Here is a 14,300-nt window from a genome sequence, read left to right as displayed (position 1 = left end):
TCAAGACAAGCCTGGACAACATGGTGAAATCCCATCTCTACTAAAAATACAAAACTTAGCCAGGCATGGTGGCAGGCGCCTGTAATCCCAGCTACTTGGGAGGCTGAAGCACGAGAATCGCTTGAACCCAGGAGGTAGAGGTTGCAATGAGCTGAGGTCACGCCACTGCACTCCAGCCTGGGGTACAAGGCAAGGCTCTGTCTCAAAAAAAAAAAAAAAAAAAGGTAAATTCTTATTCCTAAATATATGAACTGGTCACCCATACTTTCACTATATCCTAAGATGTTAAACATGAGTAAATTTAACTTAATTATGTTAGGGACCAAAAAACATTTTGTGACTCCAAAATTGTTTGCTTCTGATGTTGGGTAATCAAAAAGATACAAATCAAAGGGAATGGCAAGAGTACATATGATTACTATTGCTATAACAGTTACAGATGCTTACTATGTGCTAGGCACTGTGTACTTTGACAGGCCTCAGTTCATTTCAATCTTACGACAATCCATTTTACAGATGAGAAAATTAAACCACAGAGAGACGAAGCAAGCTGCCCAACATCACGCCTATGAGCAGTGAAGCTGAGTCGAAGCTTAAGGAAGAGGGATGAACACAGCAGAAGCCAGAGTTGGTGGTGTTAACCATTATGCTACACAGCCTAGATTTTAAAGAACATTTTTCTTCCTCATGATATCCATTAAGTATTTTAGCACTTAAGCTAAATGGCTTAAGAATTCTCAACTGACGACAGTTCACGCTCTATAAAATGAGGAAGTCAGAAGCAACTTTGGTATTTAAATACCAAAGTATCTTTTTTTTTTTTTTTTTTGAGACCGAGTTTCACTCTTGTTGCCCAGGCTGGAATGCAATGGCGCAATCTTGGCTCACTGCTACCTCTGCTTCCCGGGGTCAAGCGATTCTCCTGCCTCAGCATCCCAAGTAGCTAGGATTACGGGCGTGTGCCACCACGTCCAGCTAATTTTGTATTTTTAGTAGAGACGGGGTTTCTCCACATTGGTCAGGCTGGTCTCAAACTCCCGACCTCAGGTGATCTGCCAGCCTCGGCCTCTCAAAGTGCTGGGATTACATTAAATATCTGTATCTTTCTACAAAGCATATACCTACTGTCTGGTTCTCTCTTCTCTAATCGCTTCCTTTTTAAATGCTAAAACTTTACATTGGAACAAATAGGCCCATAATTTCCAATCACCAGCTCTCTGGAATTAAAATCTATAATAAATATAAGCACGTTATAAAATCCTTAAAAACTCAAATCTCAGGCGGTGGCTCAAGCCTGTAATCCCAGCACTTTGGGAGGCCGAGACAGGCGGATCACGAGGTCAGGAGATCGAGACCATCCTGGCTAACACGGTGAAACCCCATCTCTACTACAAATACAAAAAATTACCCGGGCGTGGTGGCAGGCGCCTGTAGTCCCAGCTACTCGGGAGGCTGAGGCAGGAGAATGGCGTGAACCTGGGAGGCGGAGCTTGCAGTGAGCCGAGATCGCGCCACTGCACTCCAGCCTGGGCGACAGAGCAAGACTTCATCTCAAAAAAAAAAAAAAAAAAAGTTGAAAAATCCTAAGTTGAACATTTAAGTCAAGAACTGTCTGGGCCGGGCGCAGTGGCTCAAGCCTGTAATCCCAGCACTTTGGGAGGGCGAGACGGGTGGATCACGAGGTCAGGAGATCGAGACCATCCTGGCTAACACGGTGAAACCCCGTCTCTACTAAAAAAATACAAAAAAACTAGCCGGGCGATGTGGCGGGCGCCTGTAGTCCCAGTTACTCGGGAGGCTGAGGCAGGAGAATGGCGTAAACCCGGGAGGCGGAGCTTGCAGTGAGCTGAGATCCGGCCACTGCACTCCAGCCCGGGCTACAGAGCGAGACTCCGTCTCAAAAAAAAAAAAAAAAAAAAAAAAAGAACTGTCTGTACTTAATACTTGATCAATAATAGCAATTATTATTTCCTTTCTCCTCTATTATTTGACATCTTTCAGACCTTGGTTCCTTAGTATATTGTTAAGTACATCGTAAATGTTAAGTAAATTAATATGCATAACATAGGTTAGGTAGACAATTAATGAAAAATTTTAGAAAGGGAGTACATTGTTCTATTCCCTTTCCTTCAACACAGTAATCCAGACTGAAAAGTTTGAGAACCAAGTAGGCTGGGCAGCAACTCACGTAGCCCTGATCTCTGAAATGCCACCCACTCCCTCTCTTCTTGTACCTCTCTTTATAATAGCACTCTACCCTTTAAGGGCATAAACTCTATTCCCATGGCTAGGTTATTTCAAAAATACTATGATTTGCGGCCGGGCGCGGTGGCTCAAGCCTGTAATCCTAGCACTTTGGGAGGCCGAGACGGGCGGATCACGAGGTCAGGAGATCGAGACCATCCTGGCTAATACGGTGAAACCCCGTCTCTACTAAAAATACAAAAACTAGCCGGGCGAGGTGGCGGGCGCCTGTAGTCCCAGCTACTCGGAGGCTGAGGCAGGAGAATGGCGTAAACCCGGGAGGCGGAGCTTGCAGTGAGCTGAGATCTGGCCACTGCACTCCAGTCTGGGCGACAGAGCGAGACTCCGCCTCAAAAAAAAAAAAAATACTATGATTTGCAATATTACAAGCTGACAAAAATAAATGAATAATTTCCCTTAGAACTGGCTCAAGGCCAGGCATGGTGGCTCACACCTGTAATCCCAGCACTTTGGGAAGCTGAGGTGGGTAGATAAGAACAGCCTGGCCAACATGGTGAAAACCTGGCTCTACTAAAAACAAAAAAAAAAAAACCAGCTGTGGTGGCTCACACCTGTAATTCCAGCTACTCGAGAGGCTGAGGCATGAGAATCACTTGAACCCAGGAGGCAGAGGTTGATGTGAGCCGAGATTGCACCACTGCATTCCAGCCTGGGTGACATAGTGAGACTCTGTCTCAAAAAATAAAAATAATTGGCCGGGCGCGGTGGCTCAAGCCTGTAATCCCAGCACTTTGGGAGGCCGAGACGGGCGGATCACGAGGTCAGGAGATCGAGACCATCCTGGCTAACACAGTGAAACCCCGTCTCTACTAAAAATACAAAAACTAGCCGGGCGAGGGGGCGGGCGCCTGTAGTCCCAGCTACTCGGGAGGCTGAGGCGGGAGAATGGCGCAAACCCGGGAGGCGGAGCTTGCAGTGAGCTGAGATCCCGCCACTGCACTCCAGTCCGGGCGACAGAGCGAGACTCCGCCTCAAAAAAAAAAAAAAATAAATAAATAAATAAATAAATAAATAAATAAATAATAGAACTGGCTCAATCACTGTTCAGTAATCTGAGTTCAGCTAAAGCCTAATCTATGTCCCTTTTCTGATTCCCCAAGAAGGAAGTTAGATGCTAATCAAATGCTACTGAAGTTAATTCTGCACTAGAAACTGCAATTGTATAGTCAGTTTCTAACTAATAACATCTTATCTTCTCTCATTCTCTTGGACTCACAGGTGTCTTGGACTGGGAATCTATTTTCTCTAAGAGAAACCACAAACACTTTTCTTCCATGTTATCAATATAACAAGCTTATCATTTACCACCAATGTAATTTAGCCACATATGATCCTCAAACCAAAACAAAGACAAAACACTTCAGAGACCAATTAATTTCACAGTGAAATGTCTCGGGCTCAGATTTCTCCTATTTCTCCTAACACTGCCCTATCAGTAATGTAACACACTGATCAGAATGGACAAGGCTGTATTGACATTTCACCACCAAGCAATCCAAGAGGAAAAAAAGCCCTGAAGCTACAGTCTGACTGATGGTCAGGCACCACAATCTTAAGAAATACAGAGGGCCCAGATTATCCTATAACACAATTATTCCCAACATCACCATGACCCAGAGAAAACTTCTAACTACTGTACCACCAGCTAAGGACACACCTTTACACCAATGTTGTAAGAGTTCCTTAAAAAAGGTTGAGTTAGGAAAAAAGACAATATGGAATTCTTTGCAAGTCTGGCAAAACAGGATGTTAGAAGGGAACACAGAAACCCTGTCCAGTAAAAATGTTAAGAGAAGTTGCATTAGTGTGTTTTCACAAGGTGATAAAGATATACCAGAGACTGGGCAATTTACAAAACAAAGAGTAAGTTTAACTGGATTTCACAGTTCCATGTGGCTGGGGAAGCCTCACAGTCAAGGCAGAGGGCGAGGAGGAGCAAGTAACGTCTTACATGGATGGCAGCAGGCAGAAAGGAGCGCTTGTGCAGGGAAACTCCCCTTTGTAAAACGATCAGGTATCTCGTGAGACTCATTCACTATCAAGAGAAAAGCACAGGAAAGAGCTGGCCTCATGATTCAACTATCTACCGCCCGGTCCCTCCTATAACATGTGGGAGTTATGGGAGCTACAAGATAAGGTTTGGGTGGGGACACAGAGCCAAACCATATCATAAGTGTACTGTACATAAGTTCAGGCTTTCTGAAGGGTAGTTTGGCAATGTTTACCAAGCCTCCAGCAATTTTTTTTTTTTTTTTTTTTTTTTTTGAGACGGAGTCTCGTTCTGTCGCCCAGGCTGGAGTGCGGTGGCGCGATCTCCACTCACTGCAAGCTCCGCCTCCCGGGTTCACCCCATTCTCCTGCCTCAGCCTCCCGTGTAGCTGGGACTACAGGCGCCCGCCAGCGTGCCCGGCTAATTTTTGTACTTTTAGTAGAGACGGGGTTTCACCATGTTAGTCAGGACGGTCTTGATCTCCTGACCTCGTGATCCGCCCGTCTTGGCCTCCCAAAGTGCTGGGATTACAGGTGTGAGCCACCGCGCCCGGCCGCCTCCAGCAATTTATCCCAAAAGAAAATATTCATAAAGCTATGCAAAAACTTACCTACAAAGTTATTCATCAAATGCTGCTGAAAACAGCAATAAATTGGAAAGAACTCAAATGTCCAACATAATCTCATAATCTGGTACAACCGTATTGTGGAAACTGTACATATTAAAAGCTACAGAGCCCTTTTCACAAGATGGCACCAAAAGCAAAGAAGGAAGCTCCTGCCCCTCCTAAAGCCAAAGCCAAAGCCAAAGCCAAGGCTTTGAAGGCCAAGAAGGCAGTGTTGAAAGGCATCCACAGCCGGAAAACAAAAAGATCCACACAACACGCACCTTCCAGCAGCCCAAAACACTGCAACTCCAGGGGCAGCCCAAACATCCTCAGAAGAGCGCCCCCAGGAGAAACAAGCTTGACCACTACACTACCATCAAGTTGCCGCTGACCACTGAGTCTGCCATGAAGAAGAGAGATGACAACAACACACCTGTGTTCACTGTGGATGTTAAAGCCAACAAGCGCCAGATCAAACAGGCTGTGAAGCAGCTCTGTGACCCTGATGTGGCCAAGGTCAACTCCCTGATTCGGCCTGATGGGGAGAAGGAGGCATACGTTCAACCAGCTCTTGATTATGATGCTTGGGATGTTGCCAACAAAACTGGGATCATCTAAACTGAGTCCAGCTGCCTAATTCTAAATATATGTATATCTTTTCACCAGAAAAATAAAAATAAAAAGTTGCAGAACTATGTACATTTAATGACTTGGGAAAACCATACATAAAGTACAACATGCAAATGACAACAAAGTGCTGCATACTACAGAATCACCCAATCTAACAACTCACAGGCAGGGCGCAGTACCCACGCCTGAAAATCCCAGCACTTCGAGAGGCCAAGGCTGGAGGGTTGCTTGAGGTCAGGAATTTGAGACCAGCCTGGGCAACAAAGTGAGACCCTGTCACTACAAAAAAAAAAAAAAAAAAAAAAAATAGCGAGGCATTGTGGCTCACACCTGTAGTTCCAGCTACTTGGGTTGCTGAGGTGGGTGAACTCCTTGAGTCCAGGAGTTCAAGGCTGCAGTGAGCCATGATCGTGCCACTGCAATACAGCCTGGGCAACAGAGCAAGACTCTGCCTCAGAAACAAACAAAAACTCATGTCCAATTCAAATTATGTTTCCATAAGCATAACTACATATGCTAACATCTTGCTATAGCCGATTGTCTTATCCTACTTCACCTGCAGATATGCCTATCCTGTTCTGAAGGAACTCCCTCTGCTCACCTCTAATGAGAGACCTAATACTCTAGGAAATACTTTCCCCCACCGCTTTTCCTAAAGCACTTAATACATAATTATACTGTTGACTAAATTTTTCTTAATGAGGAACTATTTCTTCCCTCTGAGTCTTTTTTTTTTTTTTTTTTTTTTTGAGATGGAGTCTCGCTCTGTCGCCCGGGCTGGAGTGCAGTGGCCGGATCTCAGCTCACTGCAAGCTCCGCCTCCCGGGTTTACGCCACTCTCCTGCCTCAGCCTCCCAAGTAGCTGGGACTACAGGCGCCCGCCACCGTGCCCGGCTAGTTTTTTGTATTTTTTTAGTAGAGACGGGGTTTCACTGTATTAGCCAGGATGGTCTCGATCTCCTGACCTCGTGATCCGCCCGTCTCGGCCTCCCAAAGTGCTGGGATTACAGGCTTGAGCCACCGCGCCCGGCCTTTCCCTCTGAGTCTTACAAGGTTTTGAAACGTTGAGAATAGAAAGTCACTGACATACTGTAGTTTCATGAAAGAGGATGGAATTACTACCTATCTTTTGGTGAAACTAGAAACAGAGCACTATCAGTCAGGTTTTTTAAAGCCCACATAATTATAAGTGACTTTTCTTTCTTTCTTTTTTGAGACAAGTTCTCACCTGGTTACCCAGGCTGGAGTGCAACGGTACAATCTCGATTCACTGCAACCTCCGCCTCCTGGGCTAAGGCAATCCTCCCACCTCGGCCTCCCAAGTAGCTAGGACTACAGGAACCCGCCATCACACCCAGCTTGTTTTTTGTACTTTTAGTACAGAAAGGGTTTCACCATGCTGCCCAGGCTGGTCTCGAACTCCTGGGCTCAAGCAATCCACCTGCCTCAGCCTCCCACAGTGCTGGGATTATAAGCATGAGCCACCGCACCCGGCCTATAACTGACTTTTCTGTTACTAATCCAGATTTGTGAGGATTTTATTAGACTTCTACCCCAACATTCTCTCTTCACAGTGGTTTATCCCTTCGAAAAAGAGTTGAGAAATATCACTAATATACAATTTTACCCTTTTTAAAAACTAATCTGAACCAATTTATGAGACAGTAATTTACACAAGTCACCGCATACTAAGGAAATATCTCTATCCTTAATAACATTATGTTTGAAGATGAAAGGATGAAAATTACCATGCAATCTCTTTCTTAGCCTACCAGTATGGTAATAATCACACTTTAACAACAGCCAAAAACCAGATGCTGTCAATTTCTTATTACTAGTCCCAGAAAAGACACACCTATTTTCTTCTTGATTTAGAATAGGTTAAAAAGTTAATTTGGGCTGGGCACGGTGGTTCACACCTCTAATCAAACTGTGGGAGGCCAAGTGGGGAGAATCACTGGAGGCCAGGAGTTAAGAGATCAGCCTGGGCAACATAACACAGCAAGACTCCGTCTCTACAGGGCATGATGTTGCACTCCTGTACTTCCAACTACTTGGAAGGCTAGGTGGGAGGATTGCTGGAGCCCAGGAGTCCAAGGCTGCAGTAAGCCATGATTATACATCAAGCTGCACTCCAGCCTGGAGTGAGACCCCATCCCAAAAAGGGGGAAAAAGAAATTAATTACAGAAGATATTAAAAAAAAAAAAGTTTTACCCAAAAGCAAATCTACGCAAAATATCTTCAAAATTTCATGTTGTTAAAAAAAAAACCCATTCAAACCACAAGTATCACTCATAATGTATATCACATTCTTAAGAGTTGCTTTACTAAAATCAGCATATCCATAAGATAACCCACTAGGATGAATTAAACAGATGGGCTCAGAACTCAGACCATCGGTTTGAAATTCTAGGTGTGCACCTACAAAATTTAAATACACTGGAAAAATGATCTCAAACAGAGCTTTCTCGTTTGGAACCGGTGGTTAAAGACAATCTCTACCCCATAGTGACAGAATTAAATGAGATAATACACACATAAGGTACTTGGCTAAATGCCTCAGCACACCATGAGCATGCAACTCACCAGATTATTTATCTTATTATGAAAGTCAGTGTTTGGAGTAAAAAGAACAGAAAAACCACCTAAAAACAACTCAACATTAACTACTTCACGCTTCTTGACTATGGTTGTCTTCGCCTACATTCCCAAACACTGATCTAGGCTCTAAGTGGCTTATTCAGGTTGCAATAACGTCCTTACCAAACTTTCTGCCTCCTCTCTCTGCCTCCAAATTGAAATTTATTATATAAATGGCAGCAGGAGATACCTCTCCATTACTGTCCATGTGACACTACTTCACATTACCCTTGCAAGAAGTCCTCCCAAATTCAAGCAACTCTAGAAACTATTAAAGATACAAAGAACTTCACAAATAGAGTTTACTTAAAGGTTGGGAAACCATACGTATGAAGTGTCTTGGCAGAGGTGATGGTGTCAAGGACCCCATGCCTATTCCAGCCCAGAGCTCTCTCAACCACACTGTATTACATTATTACATTCCCAGAGCTTTCTTGTTTGACACATAGCTGTGCCAGAATTGGTTCCTTGTCTGGTATTCTGTCACTCTGTAGGAATTTCCAGTAAAATAAGATGAATTTTTATTGTTGTTAGTATTATGTTATGCACCACCAGAATAGCCAAAATAAAAATGGAAGACTTTATGAGCCCTAACAATGCTGATACCTCACTATTTACAAATGCTGATCAGATGAGACATTTGTTTTGATAGTGAAGGCCATGCAACCCTGCATCAACAAAACTCCACTTGTTCATAAGCAAATATAAAATTGCAGTTATTTATCCCAGTATTTATGGAGGTCTTATCTAAAGAGGTTCTTTTAAAAAGTCAAATAAGAAGTCCAGTAAGCCAGTAGAATAATGGGCAAAGACCTTCCCTAGAAAAATTTCAAGTAATTTATGTAAATATTCCCCACTCCTCTCCAGGAGATGGAGCTTAAATCCCCCTGACTTGAGTGTAGATTGGACTGACTGACTTGTTTCCAAAAAAATAAGTATGGAAGGTGTAGGTTGGACTTACTAACTTGTTTCCAAAAAAATAATTATGGAAGGTGGTAATTGTATAAAGTAGAGAAACATAACCTTGGCCACGATTAACATTACCAGCAATAAATCATGGTGTAGCATGCACTACACACCCCCACTCCAACAATATGAATTCCCCAAATTCGTAACTCTAGTCTAATCATGTGAAAAACAGCAAACTGGGGAGACATCATAATTAAATGCAATGCATAAATACTCTGGACTGGATTCTAAAACAGAAATGGGTATTAATGGGAAAACTAGTGGAATCTAAATAAAATGTGGAACTTAGTAATGTATCAGTGTTGGTTTCTTGGTACTGACAAGCATACCTTGGTGATGTAAGGGGAACCCAAGTGAGGGGTCTGATAATCCATAGCATACAGGAAAGGGTTGGGGGTAGGTAGTAGGTAGGTAGCCATCCTGTTCCTGAGAAAAAAGTCACACTCTAAAAACTTTCCATAACTCAAGTCATAAATGTAAGAACACCATTTTTATTATTTTTATTTTTTTCAGAGTCTCAGTCTCATCCAGCCTGGAGTGCAATGGTGTGATCTTGGCTCACTGCAACTTCTTACCTCCCTAGTTCAAGCAATTCCTGTGCCTCAAGTGATCTGCCCACCTTGGCCTCACAAAGTGCTGGGATCACAGGCATGAGCCACTGTGCCTGGTCTTACACATATGGATTAAAGCTACCGCACTCGGCCAGAAAAACCTTTTTAAAAAGGAAAGCCGGGCACAGTGGCTCACGCCTGTAATCCCAACACTTTGGGAAGCCGAGGCAGGTGGATCACCTGAGGTTGGGAGGTTGAGACCAGCCTCACCAACATGGTGAAACCCCATCTCTACTAAAAATACAAAAATTAGCTGGGCGTGGTGGCAGGCGTCTGTAATCCCAATTACTTGGGAGGCTGAGGCAGAAGAATCAGCTGAACCTGGGAGGCGGAGGTTGCAGTGAGCTGAGATTGTGCCAGGGCACTCCATCCTGGGCAATAGAACAAGACCTGGTCTCAGAAAAACAGAAAAAAGAGAAAAGAAAAGAGAGAGAAGAGAAGAGAGAAGAGAAGAGAAGAGAAGAGAAGAGAAGAGAAGAGAAGAGAAGAGAAGAGAAGAGAAGAGAAGAGAAGAGAGAAGAGAGAAGAGAGAAGAGAGAAGAGAGAAGAGAGAAGAGAGAAGAGAGAAGAGAGAAGAGAGAAGAGAGAAGAGAGAAGAGAGAAGAGAGAAGAGAAGAGAGAAGAGGAGAGAAGAGGAGAGAAGAGGAGAGAAGAGGAGAGAAGAGGAGAGAAGAGGAGAGAAGAGAAGATTTTTCTGAGCAGGCGCTGTGGGAGTAATCCCAGCACTTTGGGAGGCTGAGGTGGGTGGATCGCTTGAGGTCAGAAGTGCAAGACCAGCCTCACCAACATGATGAACCCCATCTCTACTAAAAATACAAAAATTAGCTGGGCGTGGTGGCAGGCATCTGTAATCCCAATTACTTGGGAGGCTGAGGCAGGAGAATCACCTAAACCTGGGAGGCGGAGGTTGCAGTGAGCTGAGATTGTGCCAGGGCACTCCATCCTGGGCAACAGAGCGAGACCTGGTCTCAGAAAAAGAGAAAAGAGAAAAGAGAGAGAGAAGAGAGAAAGGGAGGAGGGAGGAGGGAGGAGGGAGGAGGGAGGAGGGAGGAGAGAGGAGAGAGGGAGAGGGAGAGGAGAGAGGAGACGAAAGAAAAGAAAATTTTTCTGAGCAGGCACTGTGGGAGTAATCCCAGCACTTTGGGAGGCTGAGGTGGGTGGATCGCTTGAGGTCAGAAACACAAGACCAGCCTGGCCAACATGGTGAACCCCATCTCTACTAAAAATACAAAAAATCAGCCAGGCATGGTGGCACACCTGTAGTCCTAGTTACTCAGGAGGCTGAAACAGGAGAATCGCTTGAACTTAGGAGGCAGAGGTTGCAGTGATGGTACCACTGCACTCCAGCCTGGGTGACAGAGTAAGACTCCATCTCAAAACAAACAAACAAAACACAGAAAACTTTTCTTAAAAATGTCTCAGCTTGCAGGGCATGGTGGCTCACACCTATAATCCCAGTACTTTGGGAGGCCAAGCAGGCGGATTGCTTGAGGTCAGGAGTTTGAGAACAACCTGGCCAACATGGTGAAACCCTATCTCCACGAAAATACAAAAATTAGCCGGGTGTGGTGGCATATGCCTATAATCCTAGCTACTCAGGAGACTGAGGCAGGAAAATCGCTTGAACCCGGGAGATGGAGGTTGCTGTGAGTCGAGATTGCGCCACTGCACTCCAGTCTGCACAACAGAGCAAGACTCCGTCTTAAAAAAACAAACAAACAAACAAACAAAAAATCTCAGCAAAGTGATTTCAAAGAATGAAAAGAGTTTGTTTCCACTCAAATGAATGGGTACGTCGAGAAACATTACAAGTTATACGAGCTTAATCTTAATTTTGGAATCCACTGCATTAGTTGGTTCATAGGTTTCTTTCTTTCTTCTTTTTCTTTTTCTTTTTTTTGTGACAAACTCTCATTCTGTTGCCCAGGCTGCAGTGCAGTGGCGCAGTCTCGACTGACCGTGACCTTCACCTCCCGGGTTCAAGCGATTCTCTTGCCTCAGCCTCCTGTGTAGCTGGGATTACAGATGCCTGTGACCACACCCAGCTAATTTTTGTAATTTTAGTAGAGACGGGGTTTCACCATGTTGGCCAGGCTAGTCTTGAACTCCTGACCTCAGGCAATTCACTCACCTCAGCCTCCCAAAGTGCTGGGATTACAGGCATGAGCCACCGTGCTTGGCCTTCTCCTTCGTTTTTTTGTTTCACACATACAACCAGTGGGAGGTGTTTCACACATACAACCAGTGGAAGGTGTTTCACACATACAACCAGTGGGAGGTAGGGGATGGACAAGCTAGAAGGAAATATTTATTGATCACCTATTATTATGTGCTAGACACTTTCACAAACACGAGCTTGTAATCTTCACAACTTTCTGAACTATTAATAAAAAGTGCTTTAAAAATTAAGACTATAAAAAACATAGGAAAATATCGTGATAAAGCAAAAACAAAAGCAAATTATATAACACGTCATAGTTAAGGTATTGAGAGGAAGCAATGCCAATGAGCTTCACAAAGGGAAAAATGCCCATGAATCATTCAGCTTGCTGCCATTCTAAAGTAAAGTACAACAGGTCAGATACTCTCTAGTATTTAAACAGAATCCTTGTAGAAAAGAAATCAGAACGGCCGGGCGCGGTGGCTCAAGCCTGTAATCCCAGCACTTTGGGAGGCCGAGACGGGCGGATCACGGGGTCAGGAGATCGAGACCATCCTGGCTAATACGGTGAAACCCCGTCTCTACTAAAAATACAGAAAACTAGCCGGGCGAGGTGGCGGGCGCCTGTAGTCCCAGCTACTCGGGAGGCTGAGGCAGGAGAATGGTGTAAACCCGGGAGGCGGAGCTTGCAGTGAGCTGAGATCCCGCCACTGCACTCCAGCCTGGGCGACAGAGCGAGACTCCGTCTCAAAAAAAAAAAAAAAAAAGAAAGAAATCAGAAAACCGTTTGCCTCCAGGGAAAGGAAAATGGAAGGCCAGGAATGCGTAAGAAATCTACTTCTCTTGTGTATAACCCTTTTGCATCTTTTAATTTTATAACACATGCCTGTATTGCCTATCCAAATATTCAACAAAATTTAGCTTTAAAAAAAAATTTTTTTAAAGGTTGGCCGCAGGGGCTAATGCCAGAGATCCCAGCACTTTGGGAGGCTGAGGAAGGAGAATGGCTTGAGGCCAGGAGTTTGAGACCACCCTGGGCAACATGGCAAGACCTTATCTCTACAAAGTTTTTTAAATGAGCCAGGCATAGTGTCACCTACCTCCAGTCCCAGCTACTTGGGAGGCTGAGACAGGAGGATCCTTTAAGCCCAGCAGATTGACACTGCAGTGAGCCTTGATCATATCACTGCACTCCAGCCTGGGTGACGAAGAGATCCTGTCTCAAGAAAAAAAAGAAAAGAAAGGGGGGGGAAAAAAGGAAAAGAAAATGAAAAGAAAAGAAAAGAAAACAAAACAAAACAAAACAAAAAAAACAAAGGGAAGACATGTGGCCAAGACCACCAATTTTATTTATTTATTTCTTTTTTTTTTTTTTAACAATTTTTTTCTTTATTTTCTTGCAGAGACAGGTTCTCACTATCTTTCCCAGGCTGGTCTCAAACTCAGGCTCAGGCTGGGCGTGCTGGCTCAAGTCTGTAATCCCAGCACTTTGGGAGGCCGAGACGGGCAGATCACGAGGTCAGGAGATCAAGACCATCCTGGCTAACACGGTGAAACCCCGTCTCTACTAAAAAATACAAAAAACTAGCCAGGCGAGGTGGCGAGCGCCTGTAGTCCCAGCTACTCGGAAGGCTGAGGCAGGAGAATGGTGTAAACCTGGGAGGCGGAGCTTGCAGTGAGCTGAGATCCGGCCACTGCACTCCAGGCTGGGTGACAAAGCGAGACTCCGTCTCAAAAAAAAAAAAAAAAAAAAAAACAACTCAGGCTCAAGTAATCCTCCCATCTTTGCCTCTCAAAGTGCTGAACAGGTGTCAGACAGTGCGCCTGGCCTCATTAATTCTAAGTTACAAAGATCAGACTTGATCATATTCCTTCTGTAGAGAACTGTGGTTCCAACAAACACACTACTCCCTAAGCCACCCACATCACAAAAGGGTGTGTGTCATCGGAAACCCACAGCCATTATGCGGCATTACTCAATTACTAAATGACAAGCTCAAATTAGAACTACATCTTGTCTTTTACCTACTCTTCATTTTTACCCAAGTGCCTGGCTCAAAATGGAAACTGTATTTTACATGATGGCTATTGTATTAGTCTGTTCTCAACTGCTACAAAAAAATATATATCTGGCTAGGCACAATGGCTCGCACCTGTAATCTCGACACTTTGGGAGGCTGAGGCGGGCAGATCACCTGAGGTCAGGAGTTCGAGACCATCCTGGCCAACATGGTGAAACCCCATCTCTACTAAAAATACAAAAAATCAGCCAGGCGTGGTAGAGGGCACTTGTAGTCCCAGCTACTCAGGAGGCTGAGGCAGGAGAATGGCATGAACCCAGGAGGCGGAGCTTGCAGCGAGCGGAGATCACACCTATTGCACTCCAGCCTGGGCGACAGAGCCAGACTCTGTCTCAAAAAAAAGAA

At 44.5% G+C, this 14,300-nt stretch overlaps 1 protein-coding gene across 1 annotated transcript in view; it reads right to left on the bottom strand.

The window, feature by feature from the left end:
* RCOR1 (REST corepressor 1) overlaps window positions 1-14,300 on the bottom strand; it is a 131,854-nt gene that overhangs the window by 59,538 nt on the left and 58,016 nt on the right. The window lies entirely within an intron of this gene.

The sequence above is a fragment of the Rhinopithecus roxellana genome, chromosome 5 (genome assembly GCF_007565055.1).
Source record: "Rhinopithecus roxellana isolate Shanxi Qingling chromosome 5, ASM756505v1, whole genome shotgun sequence".
Lineage (NCBI taxonomy): Eukaryota > Metazoa > Chordata > Mammalia > Primates > Cercopithecidae > Rhinopithecus > Rhinopithecus roxellana.
The sequence above is the reverse complement of the archived record's forward strand: the minus strand, read 5'-3'. Positions and strand labels throughout refer to the sequence as shown.